Source organism: Ipomoea triloba, chromosome 4 (genome assembly GCF_003576645.1).
Source record: "Ipomoea triloba cultivar NCNSP0323 chromosome 4, ASM357664v1".
Taxonomy (NCBI): Eukaryota; Viridiplantae; Streptophyta; class Magnoliopsida; order Solanales; family Convolvulaceae; genus Ipomoea; species Ipomoea triloba.
The window spans coordinates 15,935,623-15,945,851 of record NC_044919.1 but is presented as its reverse complement, the minus strand read 5'-3'; the positions used below and the strand labels follow the sequence as shown (position 1 = coordinate 15,945,851).

The window sequence follows — 10,229 nt, the reverse complement described above, 5'->3', positions numbered from 1 at the left end:
TTTCACTTCGGAGTTCTGATGGGATCCGGTGCATTAGTGCTGGTATGTTTGCATCCGTCATGTACTGCGCGCAAAATGTACTTGACCCTCTCTCTCCCCGCAACTTCTCTCGCTTAGCGGTTTAGCGGTCTAAAAGGATAGTACCCTTAGCGAGCGGTCCAGCGGTTTAAAAGAAAAATTAGCTTGACTTCGGAGTTCTGATGTGATCCGGTGCATTAGTGCTGGTATGATCGCATCCGTCATGTACTGCGCGCAAAATGTACTTGACCCTCTCTTTCCGCGCATCTTCTCTCGCTTAGCGGTTTAGTGGTTTAAAAGGATAGTAACCTTAGCGAGCGGTCCAGCGGTTTAAAAGAAAAATTAAAAAGAGGGTGGGGGAAGCAACACGAGGACTTCCCAGGGGTTCACCCATCCTAATACTACTCTCGCCCAAGCACGCTTNTTAGCGAGCGGTCCAGCGGTTTAAAAGAAAGATTAAAAAGAGGGTGGGGGATGCAACACGAGGACTTCCCAGGGGGTCACCCATCCTAGTACTACTCTCGCCCAAGCACGCTTAACTTCGGAGTTCTGATGGGATCCGGTGCATTAGTGCATTAGTGTTGGTATGATCGCATCCGTCATGTACTGCGTGCAAAATGTACTTGACCATCTCTCTCCGCGCAACTTCTCCCGCTTAGCGGTTTAAAAGGATAGTACCCTTAGCGAGCGGTCCCGCGGTTTAAAAGAAAAATTAAAAAGACGGTGGGGGATGCAACACGAGGACTTCCCAGGGGGGGTCGCCCATCCTGGTACTGTTCTCGCCCAAGCGCGCTTAACTTCGGAGTTCTGATGGGATCCGGTGCATTAGTGCTGGTATGATCGCATCCGTCATGTACTGCGCGCAATATGTACTTGACCCTCTCTCTCCGCGCAACTTCTCTCGCTTAGCGGTTTAGCGGTTTAAAAGGATAGTATCCTTAGCGAGCGGTCCAGCGGTTTAAAAGAAAAATTAGCTTGACTTCGGAGTTCTGATGGGATCCGGTGCATTAGTGCTGGTATGATCGCATCCGTCATGTACTGCGCGCAAAATGTACTTGACCTTCTCTCTCCGCGCAACTTATCTCACTTAGCGGTTTAAAAAGATAGTAGCCTTAGCGAGCGGTCCAGTGGTTTAAAAGAAAAATTAAAAAGAGGGTGGGTGATGCAACACAAGGATTTCCCAGGGGGTCACCATCCTAGTACTACTCTAGCCCAAGAACGCTTCACTTCGGAGTTCTAATGCGATCCGATGCATTAGTGCTGGTATGATCACATCCGTCATGTACTGCGCGCAAAATGTACTTGACCTTCTCTCTCCGCGCAACTTATCTCACTTAGCGGTTTAAAAAGATAGTAGCCTTAGCGAGCGGTCCAGTGGTTTAAAAGAAAAATTAAAAAGAGGGTGGGTGATGCAACACAAGGATTTCCCAGGGGGTCACCATCCTAGTACTACTCTAGCCCAAGAACGCTTCACTTCGGAGTTCTAATGCGATCCGATGCATTAGTGCTGGTATGATCACATCCGTCATGTACTGCGCGCAAAATGTACTTGACCTTCTCTCTCCGCGCAACTTCCCTCGCTTAGCGGTTTAGCGGTCACGAGGACTTCCCAGGGGGAAACCCATCCTAGTACTACTCTCGCCCAAGCACGCTTTACTTCGGAGTTCTGATGGGATCCGCTGCATTAGTGCTGGTATGATCGCATCCGTCATGTCCTGCGCGCAAAATGTACTTGACCCTCGCTCTCCGCGCAACTTCTCTCGCTTAGCGGTTTAGCCGTTTAAAAGGATAGTACCCTTAGCGCGCGGTCCAGCGGTTTAAAAGAAACATTAAAAAGAGGGTGGGGGATGCAACACGAGGACTTCCCAGGGGGTCACCCATCCTAGTACTACTCTCGCCCAAGCACGCTTCACTTCGGAGTTCTGATGGGATCCGCTGCATTAGTGCTGGTATGATCGCATCCGTCATGTCCTGCGCGCAAAATGTACTTGACCCTCGCTCTCCGCGCAACTTCTCTCGCTTAGCGGTTTAGCCGTTTAAAAGGATAGTACCCTTAGCGCGCGGTCCAGCGGTTTAAAAGAAACATTAAAAAGAGGGTGGGGGATGCAACACGAGGACTTCCCAGGGGGTCACCCATCCTAGTACTACTCTCGCCCAAGCACGCTTCACTTCGGAGTTCTGATGGGATCCGCTGCATTAGTGCTGGTATGATCGCATCCGTCATGTCCTGCGCGCAAAATGTACTTGACCCTCGCTCTCCGCGCAACTTCTCTCGCTTAGCGGTTTAGCCGTTTAAAAGGATAGTACCCTTAGCGCGCGGTCCAGCGGTTTAAAAGAAACATTAAAAAGAGGGTGGGGGATGCAACACGAGGACTTCCCAGGGGGTCACCAATCCTAGTACTACTCTCGCCCAAGCACGCTTAGCTTCGGAGTTCTGATGGGATCCGATGCATTAGTGCTGGTATGATCGCATCCGTCATGTCCTGCGCGCAAAATGTACTTGACCCTCTCTCTCCGCGCAACTTCTCTCGCTTAGCGGTTTAGCGGTTTAAAAGGATAGTATCCTTAGCGAGCGGTTCAGCGGTTTAAAAGAAAAATTAGCTTGACTTCGGAGTTCTGATGGGATCCGGTGCATTTGTGCTGGTATGATTGCATCCGTAATGTACTGCGCGCAAAATGTACTTGACCCTCTCTCTCCGCGTAACTTCTCTCGCTTAGCGGTTTAGCGGTTTAAAAGGATAGTACCCTTAGCGAGCGGTCCAGCGGTTTAAAAGAAAAATTAAAAAGAGGGTGGGGGATGCAACACGAGGACTTCCCAGGGGGTCACCATCCTAGTACTACTCTAGCCCAAGAACGCTTCACTTCGGAGTTCTGATGGGATCCGGTGCATTAGTGCTGGTATGATCGCATCCGTCATGTACTGCGCGCAAAATGTACTTGACCCTCTCTCTCCACGTAACTTCTCTCGCTTAGCGGTTTAGCGGTTTAAAAGGATAGTACCCTTAGCGAGCGGTCCAGCGGTTTAAAAGAAAAATTAAAAAGAGGGTGAGGGATGCAACACGAGGACTTCCCAGGGGGTCCCCATCCTAGTACTACTCTCGCCCAAGGGCGCTTCACTTCGGAGTTCTGATGGGATCCGATGCATTAGTGCTGGTATGTTTGCATCCGTCATGTCCTGCGCGCAAAATGTACTTGACCTTCTCTCTCCGCGCAACTTCTCTCGCTTAGCGGTTTAAAAGGATAGTACTCTTAGCGAGCGGTCCAGCGGTTTAAAAGAAAAATTAAAACGAGGGTGAGGGATGCAACACGAGGACTTCCCAGGGGGTCCCCATCCTAGTACTACTCTCGCCCAAGGGCGCTTCACTTCGGAGTTCTGATGGGATCCGATGCATTAGTGCTGGTATGTTTGCATCCGTCATGTACTGCGCGCAAAATGTACTTGACCCTCTCTCTCCACGCAACTTCTCTCGCTTAGCGGTTTAGCGGTTTAAAAGGATAGTATCCTTAGCTAGCGGTCCAGCGGTTTAAAAGAAAAATTAGCTTGACTTCGGAGTTCTGATGGGATCCGGTGCATTAGTGCTGGTATGATCGCATCCGTCATGTACTACGCGCAAAATGTACTTGCCCCTCTCTCTCCGCGCAACTTCTCTCGCTTAGCGGTTTAAAAGGATAGTAGCCTTAGCGAGCTGTCCAGCAGTTTAAAAGAAAAATTAAAAAGAGAGTGGGGGAAGCAACACGAGGACTTCCCAGGGGGACACCATCCTAGTACTACTCTCGCCCAAGGGCGCTTCACTTCGGAGTTCTGATGTGATCCGGTGCATTAGTGCTGGTATGATCGCATCCGTCATGTACTACGCGCAAAATGTACTTGCCCCTCTCTCTCCGCGCAACTTCTCTCGCTTAGCGGTTTAAAAGGATAGTAGCCTTAGCGAGCTGTCCAGCAGTTTAAAAGAAAAATTAAAAAGAGAGTGGGGGAAGCAACACGAGGACTTCCCAGGGGGACACCATCCTAGTACTACTCTCGCCCAAGGGCGCTTCACTTCGGAGTTCTGATGTGATCCGGTGCATTAGTGCTGGTATGATCGCATCCGTCATGTACTACGCGCAAAATGTACTTGCCCCTCTCTCTCCGCGCAACTTCTCTCGCTTAGCGGTTTAAAAGGATAGTAGCCTTAGCGAGCTGTCCAGCAGTTTAAAAGAAAAATTAAAAAGAGAGTGGGGGAAGCAACACGAGGACTTCCCAGGGGGACACCATCCTAGTACTACTCTCGCCCAAGGGCGCTTCACTTCGGAGTTCTGATGTGATCCGGTGCATTAGTGCTGGTATGATCGCATCCGTCATGTACTACGCGCAAAATGTACTTGCCCCTCTCTCTCCGCGCAACTTCTCTCGCTTAGCGGTTTAAAAGGATAGTAGCCTTAGCGAGCTGTCCAGCAGTTTAAAAGAAAAATTAAAAAGAGAGTGGGGGAAGCAACACGAGGACTTCCCAGGGGGACACCATCCTAGTACTACTCTCGCCCAAGGGCGCTTCACTTCGGAGTTCTGATGTGATCCGGTGCATTAGTGCTGGTATGATCGCATCCGTCATGTACTACGCGCAAAATGTACTTGCCCCTCTCTCTCCGCGCAACTTCTCTCGCTTAGCGGTTTAAAAGGATAGTAGCCTTAGCGAGCTGTCCAGCAGTTTAAAAGAAAAATTAAAAAGAGAGTGGGGGAAGCAACACGAGGACTTCCCAGGGGGACACCATCCTAGTACTACTCTCGCCCAAGGGCGCTTCACTTCGGAGTTCTGATGTGATCCGGTGCATTAGTGCTGGTATGATCGCATCCGTCATGTACTACGCGCAAAATGTACTTGCCCCTCTCTCTCCGCGCAACTTCTCTCGCTTAGCGGTTTAAAAGGATAGTAGCCTTAGCGAGCTGTCCAGCAGTTTAAAAGAAAAATTAAAAAGAGAGTGGGGGAAGCAACACGAGGACTTCCCAGGGGGACACCATCCTAGTACTACTCTCGCCCAAGGGCGCTTCACTTCGGAGTTCTGATGTGATCCGGTGCATTAGTGCTGGTATGATCGCATCCGTCATGTACTACGCGCAAAATGTACTTGCCCCTCTCTCTCCGCGCAACTTCTCTCGCTTAGCGGTTTAAAAGGATAGTAGCCTTAGCGAGCTGTCCAGCAGTTTAAAAGAAAAATTAAAAAGAGAGTGGGGGAAGCAACACGAGGACTTCCCAGGGGGACACCATCCTAGTACTACTCTCGCCCAAGGGCGCTTCACTTCGGAGTTCTGATGTGATCCGGTGCATTAGTGCTGGTATGATCGCATCCGTCATGTACTACGCGCAAAATGTACTTGCCCCTCTCTCTCCGCGCAACTTCTCTCGCTTAGCGGTTTAAAAGGATAGTAGCCTTAGCGAGCTGTCCAGCAGTTTAAAAGAAAAATTAAAAAGAGAGTGGGGGAAGCAACACGAGGACTTCCCAGGGGGACACCATCCTAGTACTACTCTCGCCCAAGGGCGCTTCACTTCGGAGTTCTGATGTGATCCGGTGCATTAGTGCTGGTATGATCGCATCCGTCATGTACTACGCGCAAAATGTACTTGCCCCTCTCTCTCCGCGCAACTTCTCTCGCTTAGCGGTTTAAAAGGATAGTAGCCTTAGCGAGCTGTCCAGCAGTTTAAAAGAAAAATTAAAAAGAGAGTGGGGGAAGCAACACGAGGACTTCCCAGGGGGACACCATCCTAGTACTACTCTCGCCCAAGGGCGCTTCACTTCGGAGTTCTGATGTGATCCGGTGCATTAGTGCTGGTATGATCGCATCCGTCATGTACTACGCGCAAAATGTACTTGCCCCTCTCTCTCCGCGCAACTTCTCTCGCTTAGCGGTTTAAAAGGATAGTAGCCTTAGCGAGCTGTCCAGCAGTTTAAAAGAAAAATTAAAAAGAGAGTGGGGGAAGCAACACGAGGACTTCCCAGGGGGACACCATCCTAGTACTACTCTCGCCCAAGGGCGCTTCACTTCGGAGTTCTGATGTGATCCGGTGCATTAGTGCTGGTATGATCGCATCCGTCATGTACTACGCGCAAAATGTACTTGCCCCTCTCTCTCCGCGCAACTTCTCTCGCTTAGCGGTTTAAAAGGATAGTAGCCTTAGCGAGCTGTCCAGCAGTTTAAAAGAAAAATTAAAAAGAGAGTGGGGGAAGCAACACGAGGACTTCCCAGGGGGACACCATCCTAGTACTACTCTCGCCCAAGGGCGCTTCACTTCGGAGTTCTGATGTGATCCGGTGCATTAGTGCTGGTATGATCGCATCCGTCATGTACTACGCGCAAAATGTACTTGACCCTCTATCTCCGCGCAACTTCTCTCGCTTAGCGGTTTAAAAGGATAGTACCCTTAGCGAGCGGTCTAGCGGTTTAAAAGAAAAATTAAAAAGAGAGTGGGGGAAGCAACACGAGGATTTCCCAGGGGGTCACCCATCCTAATACTACTCTCGCCCAAGCACGCTTAGCTTCAGAGTTCTAATGGGATCCGGTGCATTAGTGTTGGTATGATCGCATCCGTCATGTACTGCGCGCAAAATGTACTTGACCCTCTCTCTCCGCGCAACTTCTCTCGCTTAGCGGTTTAGCGGTTTAAAAGGATAGTACCCTTAGCGAGCGGTCCAGCGGTTTAAAAGAAAAATTAGCTTGACTTCGGAGTTCTGATGGGATCCGGTGCATTAGTGCTGGTATGATCGCATCCGTCATGTACTGCGCGCAAAATGTACTTGACCCTCTCTCTCCGCGCAACTTCTCTCGCTTAGCGGTTTAGCGGTCTAAAAGGATAGTACCCATAGCGAGCGGTCCAGCGGTTTAAAAGAAAAATTAAAAAGAGGGTGGGGGATGCAACACGAGGACTTCCTAGGGGGACACCATCCTAGTACTACTCTCGCCCAAGGGCGCTTCACTTCGGAGTTCTGATGTGATCCGGTGCATTAGTGCTGGTATGATCGCATCCGTCATGTACTGCGCGCAAAATGTACTTGACCCTCTCTCTCCGCGCAACTTCTCTCGCTTAGCGGTTTAGCGGTTTAAAAGGATAGTACCCTTAGCGAGCGGTCCAGCGGTTTAAAAGAAAAATTAGCTTGACTTCGGAGTTCTGATGGGATCCGGTGCATTTGTGCTGGTATGATTGCATCCGTTATGTACTGCGCGCAAAATGTACTTGACCCTCTCTCTCCGCGCAACTTTTCTCACTTAGCGGTTTAAAAAGATAGTACCCTTAGCGAGCGGTCCAGAGGTTTAAAAGAAAAATTAAAAAGAGGGTGGGGGATGCAACACGAGGACTTCCCAGGGGGCCACCCATCCTAGTACTACTCTCGCCCAAGGGCGCTTCACTTCGGAGTTCTGATGGGATCCGGTGCATTAGTGCGGGTATGATCGCATCCGTCATGTACTGCGCGCAATATGTACTTGACCCTCTCTCTCCGCGCAACTTCTCTCGCTTAGCGGTTTAGCGGTTTAAAAGGATAGTACCCTTAGCGAGCGGTCCAGCGGTTTAAAAGAAAGATTAAAAAGAGGGTGGGGGATGCAACACGAGGACTTCCCAGGGGGTCACCCATCCTAGTACTATTCTCGCCCAAGGGCGCTTAACTTCGGAGTTCTGATGGGATCCGGTGCATTAGTGCTGGTATGATCGCATCCGTCATGTACTGCGCGCAAAATGTACTTGACCCTCTCTCTCCGCGCAACTTCTCTCGCTTAGCGGTTTAGCGGTTTAAAAGGATAGTACCCTTAGCGAGCGGTCCAGCGGTTTAAAAGAAAAATTAAAAAGAGGGTGGGGGATGCAACACGAGGACTTCCCAGGGGGTCACCAATCCTAGTACTACTCTCGCCCAAGCACGCTTAACTTCGGAGTTCTGATGGGATCCGGTGCATTAGTGCTGGTATGATCGCATCCGTCACGTACTGCGCGCAAAATGTACTTGACCCTCTCTCTCCGCGCAACTTCTCTCGCTTAGCGGTTTAGCGGTTTAAAAGGATAGTACCCTTAGCGAGCGGTCCAGCGGTTTAAAAGAAAGATTAAAAAGAGGGTGGGGGAAGCAACACGAGGACTTCCCAGGGGGTCACCAATCCTAGTATTACTCTCGCCCAAGCACGCTTAGCTTCGGAGTTCTGATGGGATCCGATGCATTAGTGCTGGTATGATCGCATCCGTCATGTACTGCGCGCAAAATGTACTTGACCCTCTCTCTCCGCGCAACTTCTCTCGCTTAGCGGTTTAGCGGTTTAAAAGGATAGTACCCTTAGCGAGCGGTCCAGCGGTTTAAAAGAAAGATTAAAAAGAGGGTGGGGGATGCAACACGAGGACTTCCCAGGGGGTCACCCATCCTAGTACTACTCTCGCCCAAGCACGTTTCACTTCGGAGTTATGATGGGATCCGGTGCATTAGTGCTGGTATGTTTGCATCCGTCATGTACTGCGCGCAAAATGTACTTGACCCTCTCTCTCCGCGCAACTTCTCTCGCTTAGCGGGTTAGCAGTTTAAAAGGATAGTACCCTTAGCGAGCGGTCCAGCGGTTTAAAAGAAAAATTAAAAAGAGGGTGAGGGATGCAACACGAGGACTTCCCAGGGGGACACCATCCTAGTACTACTCTCGCCCAAGGGCGCTTCACTTCGGAGTTCTGATGTGATCCGGTGCATTAGTGCTGGTATGATCGCATCCGTCATGGACTGCGCGCAAAATGTACTTGACCATCTGTCTCCGCGCAACTTCTCTCGCTTAGCGGGTTAGCAGTTTAAAAGGATAGTACCCTTAGCGAGCGGTCCAGCGGTTTAAAAGAAAAATTAAAAAGAGGGTGAGGGATGCAACACGAGGACTTCCCAGGGGGACACCATCCTAGTACTACTCTCGCCCAAGGGCGCTTCACTTCGGAGTTCTGATGTGATCCGGTGCATTAGTGCTGGTATGATCGCATCCGTCATGGACTGCGCGCAAAATGTACTTGACCATCTGTCTCCGCGCAACTTCTCTCGCTTAGCGGTTTAGCGGTTTAAAAGGATAGTATCCTTAGCGAGCGGTTCAGCGGTTTAAAAGAAAAATTAGCTTGACTTCGGAGTTCTGATGGGATCCGGTGCATTAGTGCTGGTATGATCGCATCCGTCATGTACTGCGCGCAAAATGTACTTGACCCTCTCTCTCCGCGCAACTTCTCTCGCTTAGCGGTTTAGCGGTCTAAAAGGATAGTACCCATAGCGAGCGGTCCAGCGGTTTAAAAGAAAAATTAAAAAGAGGGTGGGGGATGCAACACGAGGACTTCCCAGGGGGGGTCGCCCATCCTGGTACTATTCTCGCCCAAGCGCGCTTAACTTCGGAGTTCTGATGGGATCCGGTGCATTAGTGCTGGTATGATCGCATCCGTCATGTACTGCGCGCAAAATGTACTTGACCCTCTCTTTCCGCGCAACTTCTCTCGCTTAGCGGTTTAGTGGTTTAAAAGGATAGTACCCTTAGCGAGCGGTCCAGCGATTTAAAAGAAAAATTAAAAAGAGGGTGGGGGATGCAACACGAGGACTTCCCAGGGGGGGTCGCCCATCCTGGTACTATTCTCGCCCAAGCGCGCTCAACTTCGGAGTTCTGATGGGATCCGGTGCATTAGTGCTGGTATGATCGCATCCGTCATGTACTGCGCGCAATATGTACTTGACCCTCTCTCTCCGCGCAACTTCTCTCGCTTAGCGGTTTAGCGGTTTAAAAGGATAGTACCCTTAGCGAGCGGTCCAGCGATTTAAAAGAAAAATTAAAAAGAGGGTGGGGGATGCAACACGAGGACTTCCCAGGGGGGGTCGCCCATCCTGGTACTATTCTCGCCCAAGCGCGCTCAACTTCGGAGTTCTGATGGGATCCGGTGCATTAGTGCTGGTATGATCGCATCCGTCATGTACTGCGCGCAATATGTACTTGACCCTCTCTCTCCGCGCAACTTTTCTCACTTAGCGGTTTAAAAAGATAGTACCCTTAGCGAGCGGTCCAGAGGTTTATAAGAAAAATTAAAAAGAGGGTGGGGGATGCAACACGAGGACTTCCCAGGGGGTCAACATCCTAGTACTACTCTAGCCCAAGAACGCTTCTCTTCGGAGTTCTGATGCGATCCGGTACATTAGTGCTGGTATGATCACATCCGTCACGTACTGCGCGCAAAATGTACTTGACCCTCTCTCTCCACGCA

General features: G+C 50.3%; 31 non-coding genes and 4 pseudogenes across 31 annotated transcripts; all 35 read right to left on the bottom strand.

Moving 5' to 3' along the window:
• Positions 1-489: 489 nt before the first annotated feature.
• LOC116018332 lies at positions 490-616 on the bottom strand (annotated as a pseudogene).
• A 129-nt stretch (positions 617-745) lies between these two features.
• On the bottom strand, positions 746-866 carry LOC116018382. The gene has a single exon (XR_004098402.1). It is a non-coding gene; the product is annotated as a 5S ribosomal RNA (ribosomal RNA).
• Positions 867-1,177: 311 nt separating this feature from the next.
• LOC116017963 lies at positions 1,178-1,295 on the bottom strand (annotated as a pseudogene).
• Positions 1,296-1,424: 129 nt separating this feature from the next.
• LOC116017962 lies at positions 1,425-1,542 on the bottom strand (annotated as a pseudogene).
• A 63-nt stretch (positions 1,543-1,605) lies between these two features.
• LOC116017927 lies at positions 1,606-1,725 on the bottom strand. The gene has a single exon (XR_004097998.1). It is a non-coding gene; the product is annotated as a 5S ribosomal RNA (ribosomal RNA).
• Positions 1,726-1,862: 137 nt separating this feature from the next.
• Positions 1,863-1,981, bottom strand: LOC116018256. Its single transcript, XR_004098280.1, has one exon. It is a non-coding gene; the product is annotated as a 5S ribosomal RNA (ribosomal RNA).
• Positions 1,982-2,118: 137 nt separating this feature from the next.
• LOC116018254 lies at positions 2,119-2,237 on the bottom strand. The gene has a single exon (XR_004098278.1). It is a non-coding gene; the product is annotated as a 5S ribosomal RNA (ribosomal RNA).
• A 137-nt stretch (positions 2,238-2,374) lies between these two features.
• Positions 2,375-2,493, bottom strand: LOC116018295. The gene has a single exon (XR_004098319.1). It is a non-coding gene; the product is annotated as a 5S ribosomal RNA (ribosomal RNA).
• Positions 2,494-2,812: 319 nt separating this feature from the next.
• LOC116018414 lies at positions 2,813-2,930 on the bottom strand. The gene has a single exon (XR_004098431.1). It is a non-coding gene; the product is annotated as a 5S ribosomal RNA (ribosomal RNA).
• A 137-nt stretch (positions 2,931-3,067) lies between these two features.
• LOC116018535 lies at positions 3,068-3,185 on the bottom strand. The gene has a single exon (XR_004098548.1). It is a non-coding gene; the product is annotated as a 5S ribosomal RNA (ribosomal RNA).
• A 129-nt stretch (positions 3,186-3,314) lies between these two features.
• LOC116018534 lies at positions 3,315-3,432 on the bottom strand. The gene has a single exon (XR_004098547.1). It is a non-coding gene; the product is annotated as a 5S ribosomal RNA (ribosomal RNA).
• Positions 3,433-3,743: 311 nt separating this feature from the next.
• Positions 3,744-3,861, bottom strand: LOC116018553. Its single transcript, XR_004098565.1, has one exon. It is a non-coding gene; the product is annotated as a 5S ribosomal RNA (ribosomal RNA).
• Positions 3,862-3,990: 129 nt separating this feature from the next.
• On the bottom strand, positions 3,991-4,108 carry LOC116018552. Its single transcript, XR_004098564.1, has one exon. It is a non-coding gene; the product is annotated as a 5S ribosomal RNA (ribosomal RNA).
• A 129-nt stretch (positions 4,109-4,237) lies between these two features.
• LOC116018551 lies at positions 4,238-4,355 on the bottom strand. The gene has a single exon (XR_004098563.1). It is a non-coding gene; the product is annotated as a 5S ribosomal RNA (ribosomal RNA).
• A 129-nt stretch (positions 4,356-4,484) lies between these two features.
• On the bottom strand, positions 4,485-4,602 carry LOC116018550. Its single transcript, XR_004098562.1, has one exon. It is a non-coding gene; the product is annotated as a 5S ribosomal RNA (ribosomal RNA).
• Positions 4,603-4,731: 129 nt separating this feature from the next.
• Positions 4,732-4,849, bottom strand: LOC116018547. The gene has a single exon (XR_004098560.1). It is a non-coding gene; the product is annotated as a 5S ribosomal RNA (ribosomal RNA).
• A 129-nt stretch (positions 4,850-4,978) lies between these two features.
• LOC116018546 lies at positions 4,979-5,096 on the bottom strand. Its single transcript, XR_004098559.1, has one exon. It is a non-coding gene; the product is annotated as a 5S ribosomal RNA (ribosomal RNA).
• Positions 5,097-5,225: 129 nt separating this feature from the next.
• Positions 5,226-5,343, bottom strand: LOC116018545. The gene has a single exon (XR_004098558.1). It is a non-coding gene; the product is annotated as a 5S ribosomal RNA (ribosomal RNA).
• A 129-nt stretch (positions 5,344-5,472) lies between these two features.
• LOC116018544 lies at positions 5,473-5,590 on the bottom strand. Its single transcript, XR_004098557.1, has one exon. It is a non-coding gene; the product is annotated as a 5S ribosomal RNA (ribosomal RNA).
• A 129-nt stretch (positions 5,591-5,719) lies between these two features.
• LOC116018543 lies at positions 5,720-5,837 on the bottom strand. Its single transcript, XR_004098556.1, has one exon. It is a non-coding gene; the product is annotated as a 5S ribosomal RNA (ribosomal RNA).
• Positions 5,838-5,966: 129 nt separating this feature from the next.
• Positions 5,967-6,084, bottom strand: LOC116018542. The gene has a single exon (XR_004098555.1). It is a non-coding gene; the product is annotated as a 5S ribosomal RNA (ribosomal RNA).
• A 129-nt stretch (positions 6,085-6,213) lies between these two features.
• Positions 6,214-6,331, bottom strand: LOC116018541. Its single transcript, XR_004098554.1, has one exon. It is a non-coding gene; the product is annotated as a 5S ribosomal RNA (ribosomal RNA).
• A 129-nt stretch (positions 6,332-6,460) lies between these two features.
• LOC116018386 lies at positions 6,461-6,579 on the bottom strand. The gene has a single exon (XR_004098406.1). It is a non-coding gene; the product is annotated as a 5S ribosomal RNA (ribosomal RNA).
• Positions 6,580-6,898: 319 nt separating this feature from the next.
• On the bottom strand, positions 6,899-7,016 carry LOC116018536. The gene has a single exon (XR_004098549.1). It is a non-coding gene; the product is annotated as a 5S ribosomal RNA (ribosomal RNA).
• A 311-nt stretch (positions 7,017-7,327) lies between these two features.
• Positions 7,328-7,446, bottom strand: LOC116018359. The gene has a single exon (XR_004098380.1). It is a non-coding gene; the product is annotated as a 5S ribosomal RNA (ribosomal RNA).
• A 137-nt stretch (positions 7,447-7,583) lies between these two features.
• LOC116018287 lies at positions 7,584-7,702 on the bottom strand. The gene has a single exon (XR_004098309.1). It is a non-coding gene; the product is annotated as a 5S ribosomal RNA (ribosomal RNA).
• A 137-nt stretch (positions 7,703-7,839) lies between these two features.
• LOC116018248 lies at positions 7,840-7,958 on the bottom strand. Its single transcript, XR_004098273.1, has one exon. It is a non-coding gene; the product is annotated as a 5S ribosomal RNA (ribosomal RNA).
• A 137-nt stretch (positions 7,959-8,095) lies between these two features.
• On the bottom strand, positions 8,096-8,214 carry LOC116018408. Its single transcript, XR_004098426.1, has one exon. It is a non-coding gene; the product is annotated as a 5S ribosomal RNA (ribosomal RNA).
• Positions 8,215-8,351: 137 nt separating this feature from the next.
• On the bottom strand, positions 8,352-8,470 carry LOC116018358. The gene has a single exon (XR_004098379.1). It is a non-coding gene; the product is annotated as a 5S ribosomal RNA (ribosomal RNA).
• A 137-nt stretch (positions 8,471-8,607) lies between these two features.
• On the bottom strand, positions 8,608-8,725 carry LOC116018497. Its single transcript, XR_004098511.1, has one exon. It is a non-coding gene; the product is annotated as a 5S ribosomal RNA (ribosomal RNA).
• A 137-nt stretch (positions 8,726-8,862) lies between these two features.
• On the bottom strand, positions 8,863-8,980 carry LOC116018496. Its single transcript, XR_004098510.1, has one exon. It is a non-coding gene; the product is annotated as a 5S ribosomal RNA (ribosomal RNA).
• Positions 8,981-9,299: 319 nt separating this feature from the next.
• On the bottom strand, positions 9,300-9,420 carry LOC116018350. Its single transcript, XR_004098371.1, has one exon. It is a non-coding gene; the product is annotated as a 5S ribosomal RNA (ribosomal RNA).
• Positions 9,421-9,557: 137 nt separating this feature from the next.
• On the bottom strand, positions 9,558-9,678 carry LOC116018442. The gene has a single exon (XR_004098458.1). It is a non-coding gene; the product is annotated as a 5S ribosomal RNA (ribosomal RNA).
• Positions 9,679-9,815: 137 nt separating this feature from the next.
• On the bottom strand, positions 9,816-9,936 carry LOC116018441. Its single transcript, XR_004098457.1, has one exon. It is a non-coding gene; the product is annotated as a 5S ribosomal RNA (ribosomal RNA).
• A 129-nt stretch (positions 9,937-10,065) lies between these two features.
• Positions 10,066-10,183, bottom strand: LOC116017973 (annotated as a pseudogene).
• Positions 10,184-10,229: the final 46 nt, after the last annotated feature.